We start from the raw sequence: 12,046 nt of genomic DNA on the forward strand, positions 1-12,046 counted from the left end.
TAATCAATGATGGGACGGATGGTCTGGTCCTTATTCCTCACAAAAAACATACTGGAGGCCGCAGGTGAGCTGGAAGGTCTAATGAACCCCTTACGGAGGTTTTCCTCCAAGTATTCCTTGAGGATTTTTAATTCTGATTCAGAGAGAGGGTATATGTGCCCAAAGGTATGGGGGCACCAGGTATGAGGTCGATAGGGCAGTCGTAGGGACGATGAGGTGGAAGTGTCTCAGCTTCCTTTTTACTGAATACATCAGAGAATTCTGAATAGCAAGAAGGTATAGATGGTTCTTCGATAGTTTGGAGGAGTGGAATATGTTGTAAGCACGTTTCCTTACAGTACACAGAGTTAAAAGCGAGAGAAAAGGGAGACCAGGTAATTTGAGGGTTGTGGTCCCTTAGCCAATTGATCCCTAGGATGACCGGATAAAGGGGAGAAGAGAACATCGAAAATGAGGTATTCGGTATGAGTGTTAAGTGAAGTTGTTCGTATAGGAATAGTTTCTTTTGTGATAGGACCCGAGGCTATGAGGGAGCCATCAATTACTCTGACAGAGACAGAAGTGCTTTTACAGACACAAGGAATTTTATTTTTGATTACAAAGGATGAATCGATGAACCCTCCGTTAGCCCCAGAGTCAACGATGGCTTCAGTCGTTATTCTTTCTTTGTCCCACTGTAATATGAGAGAAATGGAGAAAAATTGAGTGGATGATTTAGGAGGGAGTGCACTCAGTATAGAAGTGGTATGAGCATGCTTACCACTCCGTGGTCTTTTCAATAGAGGGCAGTCCGGGATTAAGTGGTCTTGTGAGGCACAGTACATACAAAGGTTAAGTAGTCGTCTTCTAGATTTTTCTTCTAGTGTGAGAGGACCTCTTATAGTGCCAATTTCCATAGGTTCGTTAGGCAATGAAGGTTTTTCAGCTGGTTTTGGAGGAGCAGCTGGTTTCCTAATTGATGAACCTGAGAGAGCTCTTTCAGCCTTTCTTTCCCTAAGCCGTCTGTCAATACTGATAGATAGTTGAATAAGAGCGTTTAATGTAGCAGGGAGTTCAGTTCGAGAAAGTTCATCTTTTACTCCTTCGGATAATCCAATTCGAAATTGGTTGCGCAGGGTTATATTGTTCCATTGAGTTTCTATTGCCCATCTCTTGAACTCAGCTATGTAATCCTCAACAGGTCTATGCTTTTGCTGGAGGGTTCGGATGGTTAAATCAGCTGTAGACTGTTTATTAGGATCTTCGTAAAGGAGAGACATAGCTTCAAAGAACTCGTCCAATGAGTCTAAGATGGGATCATCATTTTCCAAGAAGGAGTGGGCCCAGGCCATAGGTTCACCTCTTAGGAAGGAGATAACTGAACAAACCTTAGATCTTTCGGTGGGATAAGATCGGGGTTTTAGAGCAATCAATAGTTTGCAGGAGTTTAGGAACTCCCTATATTTTGATCTATCTCCAGAAAACTTCTCCGGATTACAGACAGCAGGTTCACTGGCTGAGTGCATAACAGCATGAGGAGTGTGGGTTTGTAAGTCTCTGACATAAGTAAGAATCCGTTCATTTGTAACCTGTAGATCTTGCATGCCTTGAGCAAGTGTATCGACTCTTTGATTCAGCATCGTCAATTTTGAATCGAAATCTGCTGGATCCATTACAAGGCTGGATTAATCTGTCACGTTCACATAGAGTTTGAAGGAGCTCAACTGCAGATTTCTGATTAATTAGATGTGAATGTGAGGAGTTGAGAGAATAAAGAGATGACAGTTCACCAGGGAGTTAACTGATACTGTGTCTTTAATAATCTTGATTGAATAAACACAGGTACTGTATCTTTAAATGGTTCAAGTTGTTGAGTGGATTCTTAGATTAATTTATACAATTGAATTGAAGCAATAATATGAAGGAAGCAATGTAGCTTAACTTGCAGAGATTCGTTTTAGCTTAATTGATAGAAAACAACTCATATGGAGGTAGAAAGGTAATTAATTAGGAATTACTCCTATAACGATAGGAGCATGTGTGAGCTTGAGCTCAGTAGTCAGGGAAAGTTCGTATAATACAGCAAGGTAACTTAGCTTCCAGAGGAGTTGTAGTTGGTTCCAGAGTGCCTTCCGGAGAGGTTCCGTGGAGAGAGGTCGAGAGGAGTCAAGTGCTAGCCGTGGTCGAGGAAGGAGAAGGAGGTTAGTCGTTTACGAGTCCGGTTCGGTACACAGGTAAGTTTGAAGAGAAAAGTTGCAGCCGGTATGATTCCGCGGTACGCTGTTCATTAAGCCAGCGTCTGTTGCCTGGCGCGGTCGCATTATGTAGCGCAATGAGACCGCGTCAGAGGGGGGTGTGGCTACAGTCCGTCAACCCGGAAGAGACAGGCAGTGCAAGTAACGGCCATGACACCCATGTCCTATTGTTCTAGGTTTTTTTTACTTGATATACCCAAAAAAGATTGTGAGAGGCCACTGCATAGAATTTCTGCCTATGGAAGAAAGCGTGCAGTTCTGCTTGGTTGGCTGACTGTCTAACATGTTAAATCACTGCAAGCTGGACTCACCTTCCCCTTTTTGGATGCAATTACTAGAATATAGGCCAAAATATAGGCAGCTATCAAAAAGAGTGTGTGCATACATTAGTGGGAGTTAACTTATACATAATACCAATTGATCAGGCCTTTCGCTCTACCATATGTGTTAGTTATCATAGTACAGTGCTTCGGAATAAATAATGTTCATAAATAATAATTATATAAAACCGTGATCAACTGGCTTAACAGAGAACAAATACCAATGAATATACACTTTTGAAATCAATTAATCATTCTAATGGATGGGGTATGGGGAACACAAAATCAAACCTTAATAACCGGAGACTCTGCATACCATGGTTCTCTTCTGGGCATCCTGCAAGCCCACCACACTGGTATTACCAGGGTATGCGAAGAAGTGTTGGGAATGTTGTCAATGCCCATTACATAAACCCTTTACGACGGCACTGCGTTTGGTATGAGGAAGAGCTTAGGCCAAATTGTGTGCCTTCTCTGGTTATTAGGAAGTACTGGGCTTAACGTTCTAGATCCTTTCATTTTTTTCCCCCTCGGTTCCTGAGATTACACACCCCATTAGCATGCTACTTCCTGTTACAATAATGTGCTGTACATGTCTTTATTCTGTTCACAAAATGGGGCAAACTATCTCTCGATGAAGAATTGTTGAGAAAGGAAACAATAAGGATTAGTAACACACAAAGAGAATATTGTTTAATAGGAAGGTAATCAAATGATGGCAAAAAAAAAAAAAAAAACCTTTACATTTTACATAACAATGTGAATTTGTTTTCATCACAATGAATTTATTCATTACCATTTTTTTCCATGTCTTAATTTCTTGGTAGCATTGATATGGTGGCACATCGTTATGATTGAAAGGAGATGGTCTTGCTCATTGGATGCTATTTAACATCATCACTCAGTTTTTAGAAATAAATTGCATAAGATAAAGTATCCTTGCTGAACTTGGCTAGCAGCTTATAAAAGGCACATTAAAAATATAAAATAATAAACACAGCTAGATTTCGATAAAGAATATCCTTAAAACATGTGCTCTAAGGTTGACCAAATACAATTTAAAATTTTAATGGAGTCCCTTTGGTGCTTATTATCATTTAGCAAGTGTTGGTCTTTTATTTGCGCTTCAGAAAATGGCTTTGATGAAAAAGCTCTCTGAGATGACACGTTATTATACAGAGCAATAAATATAATGTCGACACAATGAAGAAAAAAAAAAAAAGAGAGAATGATATGACATAGGCTCTTCTCCCCTTTTCGTGTTAACAGACACTTCCAAAGACACCATAAACCCTGCCTCCGTCTGCCGAAATGGAACCCCATCTATTGGACATGTCTTAAGAGTCATATAAATCCTTATTGTCAATTGTATAAAAATGCAAATCCACGGCATGCAATTAAAAACAGATAGAAATTAGCGATCTGAAAATTTGCAGGCCCCAAATTTCCATACCCAGGGTTAGATTACTAGGCCATCTATCTGCATGCTGTCACTTCTGGGCTGACTAGATTTTGATAAACAGCATCAGATCTGTACTTGAGTGTTTTCTATGACTTGCTGCAGATTTCATTCAAGTTGAAATGCCTGTAATCTCTTGAATAATTTGGAGTTAATCATTTGTAGTTCACCGAGTGTGATGGGCCTTAGACTTGAGGGTGGGTACAGATTTGGCCTTTTAAACTCCTCCGTATACTGAACCGCTCAAGATAAATGACACAGTCTGTCTGAAATCTACATTCTTGTCTGTGATACAAAAGTGTAATTAATTTTGTGCACTGTTTCAGAATTGATTGTGGTCAGTTGAATATCTAATTTTTCATTCTCTTCAAAGCTCTCTCTTTTTTTTATTTTGAATATATTTTTGGGTGTTGGGGGGAGGAAGCGGCAGTGTAAGAAGAATGCCTTTTTTTTTTTTTTGGAATAAGTGAATGCTTTCTGATGCTTGTATACTAAATTAATTCTCTACGCTTCTTCTTTCGTAAGGTGAAAGAAAGGTCAGGAGACGTGCTGCCTATTTATCTGTTCTGTTGCTCTGAATCATTTTCTTTAAATGTGTAGCAAAGGCAACTATAAAAGGCTATTGAAAGAAAAACAAAAAAGCCAAATTCCTGCAATGTTGGGGCGTAAAGTGATAACGACCCTTGTGTGTAAGAATTATAATATAAGACTTTGGATTATGCGATATATAGTGTTTTGTGCACATGAATGCTCCGTTGGGATTTAGTACGTTTGTGTGGTTTTATGCCATGACACCGTAAAGGTTAACGTGGCAATGCTGCTTGTGGGTTTTTTGCAACCCGTCGGCCAAAAGTGACATGTCCGCTTGCATATTGGGATGGAGGAGATTGTTGTAAAGGAGGTGTACTTACCTGATGCCTTCTATCCTCAGCATGTTTCTCTGCGTCTTCCAGAGCTGTGTAACTTCCATACTGATGTTCAAGAATACAAAATAGGAGTCTCTGGACATTCCCATGACAACACAGAAACTGCCATAGATCTTTGTGCACATGCGCACTAAACCCTTTTCGTCATCACTCACATCAGCCGATGGAAAATCTCAGGTTCATGTAGCAGCAGCTGTTCAGGTCTCTTTACATTGGAACATACAGCCAACATAAAACTCGTACATGAGACATAGCAGTCCGCACTCTCATGTATGTATTCTGATTTCATGGCAATTTCAATTTAATTCTAACGCATCCTTCATGCGTTTTTTCACAAAGCTGTGTTTTTAAGTGATAGTGCCTCTTTAATATTTGGTACAATATATGAAATCTGTCTTCGTTTCAAGGTATACATTTGTGTCAAATAAATTTGGTTCCTCCCCTAATTGATGCTAAAGAACACAAATCAGAGAGAACCAAATTAAACCTTTTTGTACGTGTGATTGGCATCATTTAAAGTATGTTTTTGAGCCATGCCATTGGATTTGAGGTCACTAGATTTGGTTTCTAAGAGAATTACAATATAATAATTGCCTCCATTTTGTTTGCTGTTCAGAATATCCTGTATGGGACCCACGGACAGCTGGCTCATTTGTTGTATGTTTGTCAAATAAAGAATTGGAGGCAAATTAAATAGCAATATTTCCATAACAAATGTCTATGTGTAGAACAATACCCAGATAATGAGTCCATTCAGACTTTGGTTGAGACATTTTTTGTATTTCTGCTCTTTTATGTAAATCAATATTTTATAAATCAAAACAACTATTCATGTCTTAAACATGCCATAGGGCCGCACAAAGTCGCCACAAGGTAGACATTGCCAATAAATTTAAAACCTTTCATTATCTATAGCTTTGCCTACAACTCCTGTAGTATATTGTTTGTTTGTTTGTTTGTTTTGCTCCACGTGCACGTCATTTAAATATCATTCAGGTGAAACATTGCCTTTAAAACGTAGCCACAGCAATGACGAATGTCGTAATCGTACGTGTGAAAATCATTTCTCCTTTCAAGGCAAACACCAGCTGTATTAGAGTTTATTAAACAAAATAAATGTCTAACACTCTGACCCCTTGTTTGCCTCCTGGATAAAATCAGTCTGTCACTAATATCTCTTCTGTTTACTATGGACCAAGCAAGTGTCTTCCTTCATCATTGTGTTTTGATGCTTTTGCACGTAGAATGACTTGGTTTGCTTTAGTAACTTTATTCTCCGTGTTGCATCAGTGAAGAGCGTAATAACCTTTTTTACATTTCTGTGAAATATCGATGATATTTCAATAAACGGTCTGCTGTACACATTGATGCTTAATTCTGGAAACGAAAATACTCCGAAATCTTATTCAACACAAGGCAATTAAGCACACTTTTCCACCCATAATTACCGCAATTAACTGTATCTTTAATGTTTGTTTCGGGTTCCGTGAAATCCAACATTGCTGACTTTGTCTCATAGCACCCAGACTCACAACACGTCTCCCTATTGACAGTTAGAGGTAACTGATTCTTTGTTTCGAAGATTTCATTGTAAAAATATTTGTCAGTGAAAGATTGAACAATATGAATTAATTTCATTATACCACTGTCAGATCCCTCTACGCATCACAATCTCACGTTTTTAATCACTACTCTAAACATCACTGCTTCAGGGCATAGTTTTAATTTGGGTGCCTTCCTAATGAAAAGAAAAAAATAATTGTTTTGCCAGGATTTAATAATAAGCAATAAAAACCAACCAACCAGATTTTACCTCTGCATTCAATCTATTTTTATTATAAACATTTTTGTTCATCTTTTTTTATTTATTTAAAAAAAAAATATTTTATTATTATTATTTTTTTTTTTTAGATCACAGGCAAAGATAGGGAACATTTTTTACTAATAAATATTTCAGTTTGCTCTGAAGGGCCTAATGCTGTCATCTGAATACGAAATGTTATTTCTTTCACGCCTCATTATCATTTCATGGTAGTAATGACAGTCAGACGATAGAATATTTACAGGCGTATCAAAAGACATTTATCCAATACATTTCCCTGAAGGGCACCTAGGCTTATAGATTCATTATCCTTTTTATATAAAATAAAACCATCAGTAATCCCAATTTTTCCACCAGCCAATGAGTCTTCTGGCTTTATATTCTCTTTATCATAGGGTAAATGTATGTTCCCTACCCTTACCCTGTATGACATCACAAAACAAAGGTCACCATGACAAAAGTTAATTATGCCAATTTTGAATTGGTCCTGGTAAGCGCCAAGTCGTCCCAACAGCTGAACGTTTCTTCTTGTCGACAAAACGCGTTGGAACTCTGGAGGCTGTATGGTGTGTGCGTATCAAGGTCAGTTTATGAAAGTGCCAATTTGTATTGAAATATTTTAAGTGAAAAAAAGAACACACTTATCACACATTAACCACTTCAGCAAGCCAAAGTGCTTTAGGTGTTTTGAGTGTTACCTAAAGTAGTGACTGCTGATAACTTCCTGTCATTACTCGTGAAATTTTGTAAACAACCATCACTAACTGACAACAGTGAAAGGCACTTGAGTGAGTAGTGGCTGGGTGGTAAATTGGCAACAAGAGTGAAACCAAGCTCTTATGTATTCCGGTGCCTCTTAAATAACAGTTACGAGTTAATAATGATAACACATCCGGTTAGAGCAGTGGTAATGTCACTGATTTCGAACTAGGGAACCAAGGTTTGAACCCAGTCACCAGTTTGTGTCCTTGGGCACGATAACTAATGATATATTATTTTTTAAACAGGACGTCCTTTGACACCAATATATCTCCTTTGTTTAACTGTAAGGCGCTGTGGAATACATAAATGATGATAATCAAACTCTGATGCTGTGTACCAGGAAATAGGATTGACCGGCAATTGAGAATATCAGAATGGGAGATACCTGAATGAATAAATACTGACCGTAACATACCGCAACTGAAATAATCTGAGCTGCATTATCTTGCCTACCTGGCTATGCTATTAAAACAAGCATGCCCAATCGTTACTATCTAACAGTTATCGGACTACCATTGACATGGTTGTCAATGTCGGAGTTATAATCTACAGTTGGGCTGCCAAAATTTACCCCTTCCTGGCTGATTTTGAACTTGTAGGAAGGCAAAGTATCATGGGAGTTATTGACGCTACTCAATAGCACATTTTGCTGCAAGGTCACGTATGACCACTTGCAAAGTCAAACGGACCTTATTTCCTCGACACATAGTGTACACACACAGCTAATGTAAACTAAAACAAAAATGATTTATTCCGTCAATAATTCTGCTGCTATCGACATCTCCGCAATAACTGTGTCACATCAAAATAATAGCACGTTGAGTTCTGCATGTAAAGCACTGGTTTTAAGTTTGCACATCCTTCCATTTCTCAGATGAATAATCTGCCAACCTCTGTACATCGGACTGCAAATAAAAGAAATGGGTTTAGAACAGCTGGCTAGGACGTCTCTCTTGCAGGTGTATAATAAAAAGACTTAAAGATGCTTAGTAATCAAGAATAAACATTTTTTTTGCTGTGCTAGGCTTGCTTTAACAATAATAAACTGTTGCCGTTTCTTCATTTATTCTTCTAAGAAAAGTGTTTTTGTTTTTTTTTCCCCCCCGATTTCTTTCTGTAACTATATAATTCAAACCTTCTCATTTTAAGCGCACCTTTTTAAGTCTTTCGTGCAGGAACTGTCACACACCCCATTCTCTAGTGCAGAACGTGGAACATTGGAAGGAACACTATATTCTATAACTGTATTCCTAAAGCTATAGCGTCCCTTTGCCCAATGGCTGAATGTCTGCGGCTTCCTCTTCCCCACCGTTGTTCAAAGGGTTAAAACAAAACAAAAAAAGCCTTTTTTCCAGCGCTGACGATGGTAAAAAACCTGATCCGCATGTGCGACAATCGCCATACGCGCTTTAGGCCTTCCCTACCGGAAACCATTAAATTATTCCTTTCCTACGGGGATTTTAAAGATACTGGACATCCTCATGCAAAGTGTGAGAACGTCCAGCGTTGCTTCACGGAGTCAAACACCGTAAAAGGCCAGCAAGCGCATCTAGTGACTAAAGACAGCCAGAAGCCTGCATTGTTAGCATTTCTGTTTCTCTTAAACTTTAATGTTTTACATTGCAGGGTAAAGGGAAGCATCCAGACCACTTCAGTGAGAAGAAGTGGTTTGGGTGACTTAAGTGTTCATTTAACACCTAGGAGTCTGGCAGAATTGTAGCCATTTACCTTCCCAGCAAAAAAACTTTAACTTCCAATTGTTTGATTATGCCACTATAATGCCACCAGTCACAATTTGGTTGGACCCTTTAATGACCATACTGTGCTGGACACAATGCAGCTTCTAGTCTTCATTAATGTTAGGGAACCCAATATATGTATATTTTTTAAACTGATGTAATGTAAGTTGGTTTTATTGAGTAATCAAGCGTCTTTTGCTGGAAAATATTGATGTGGCACGGCGGTCCTACTGGTGCCAGCGGTACCCAGGAAAAGTTGTAAAACTGCACTAAAAAGATTTCACCTTTTACTGTGGGTGGTGCCTAGCACGTCTGTCTTCAAAACCACTACAGCGGGCTTTTAAAGTCTTTAGCACACCTTGGGCACTGTGACAATATAAGTAATTATGGTGCAACAGTACTTTGAATGCCATCCCTCTGGCGTCTGTTACAGCCTATTTCACAAAGAAACAGGAATATCTTGGCACCTAAAGCCTGCACTCCATCCCCACCAAGATAAAGCAGAAGTTTTTAATTTCTGCATTATTTATAAAAATAATTTTCAGTTTTGATAGCAATGGCAAGCTATGAGCCCTGGTGCAGCTTTAATGCAATAGCCCAGGAGTAGGCAACCTATAGCTCTCCAGGTGTTGTGGACTTCATTTCCCATAATGCTCTTGCAGCAATAATGCTGGCAAAGCATCATGGGAGATGTAGTCCACAACATCTGGAGAGCTGAAGGTTGCCTACCCTTGCAATAGCCCGTTCTGAACTCTAGATTTCCCACCGCATGAGAGGTTATCCCAATCTGGATTTTACCACCACTATAAACATTCCATTTCATCGTAAACTGAAGGCTATGTCCTGATGGGAGTGGTAGTGTTACACACATACAGTGAGAATTCTAAAATAAAGAAAGATGGTTTGTGTCAGGGTACCTGAGGCCTCTACCTCTAAGGGAGGTAGAGACTTGGTGGTTTATCCGTCCAGGCGAGCTGTTTCCTCCGTTCCTCGCGATTCATCCAGTCACTTAAACACCGGCCGCGAGGAATCCACGTCCTTTTCTAGCAGGACGCTCAATACGTGACGTCATGACGCTATCACGAGCAATCTGTCACTCAAGTGTCCGATATCCAATCGGTACTTGTCAGAGGCGTGATTTCCATCCAGAGCCAGGGTATTTAAGCTTACTCCTTACTTCAGCTCATTGCCCTGTCGTGGTTCTAGCTTGTCTAGTCACTCAGTGCTCTGGTATTCTAGTTTGCTCTATTGGTTTTGACTCGGCTCGTTGTACTACCCTGCTTCTCTGTTATCCCTTGACCCGGCTTGTCTCTCGCTTATCTGTCTTCTCGTTCCCTCGACCTCGGCTTGTCTCTGACTATTCTTTACTCTCGGTACGTTAGTCCGGCCATTCTAAGGCCCGGTATACGTACCTTTCCACTCTTTGTACTCTGCGTGTTGGATCCCTGTCCCGATCCTGACATTACGACAGGGCCAATGGATCCTGCAGGTACAAACAGTCAGCTTGGTTCTTCGGATCCCAGGTTTGACGCCATGGAACATAGGATGGATCAGATGGCTTTGGCACTACAGGCACTTTTGTCTCGTGCTAGTAATCCACCTGAGGAGACACGTACTCCTTCTATCTCTCCTGCAGTCTCAGGTCTAGAGGTAGCCACTGTAGGTGCTTCTTCCCGTATTACCCCACCAGTACGTTATGGCGGGTCACCGGAGAAGTGTCGTGGCTTTCTAAACCAGATTAGCATCCATTTCGAATTACAACCCCGCTCTTATCCTACAGATAGAGCAAAGGTTGGATTTATTATTACTCTACTCATTGAAAAAGCTTTGAGATGGGCCAATCCTTTATGGGAGAATGATAATCCACTAGTCTATAATTATAATGCCTTTGTAGCTGCGTTTAGAAGAACTTTTGACCCTCCTGGCAGAAAGGTCAATGCAGCTAGATTAATGTTGCGCCTTAAACAGGACAATCGAACACTTGTGGATTATGCACTAGAGTTCAGATCCTTGGCGGCAGAAGTTAAGTGGAACGAACAGGCTTATATAGATGTGTTTCTGAATGGGTTATCAGATGTAATTCTTGACGAGGTCGCTACTAGAGAACTCCCTGAAAATTTGGAGGATTTAATTTCTTTTATATCTCGTATTGATGAACGCTTAAGAGAGAGGCAGAACACTCGAGATAGGACCCGTAGACCCTCCTTTAAACTAGCGCCTACCTTTCAAATCTCTGAGTTCGAAGACTTACGTATTCCTGAACCTATGCAGATAGGCAGTACTCATCTCACTGAAAGGGAGAGACAGTACAGGAGAAGGGAGGGTTTATGTATGTATTGTGGAGTCAGGGGTCATTTACGCCTAAATTGTCCCAATCGTTCGGGAAACGCTCGCACCTAAGTTCCTCTAGAGGACAGGCCTTGGGTGTTTCTACTTTGTCCTCTATTTACAACTACAAGGAGCTCAGGCTTGTGTTACCCGTTTCTTTAAAGTGGGAGAAGGGAGTAGTTAAGACTATGGCACTAATCGATTCTGGAGCTGCTGAGAGCTTTATAGATCAGGGTTTTGCTGCCAAGCATGCTATTCCATCCCAGTTAAAAGAGACACCTCTGGCTGTCGAGGCCATCGATGGTAGACCGTTACTTGAGCCTGTTATTTTCCATGAGACCATACCGATTAACTTGACTGTTGGCATCCTGCATAAAGAGGATATATCCTTAATGCTCATTTCTTCTCCGTCTATTCCCATAGTCCTGGGGTACTCCTGGCTGAGGAGACACAACC

This window comes from Pelobates fuscus, chromosome 12 (assembly GCF_036172605.1).
Source record: "Pelobates fuscus isolate aPelFus1 chromosome 12, aPelFus1.pri, whole genome shotgun sequence".
NCBI lineage: Eukaryota > Metazoa > Chordata > Amphibia > Anura > Pelobatidae > Pelobates > Pelobates fuscus.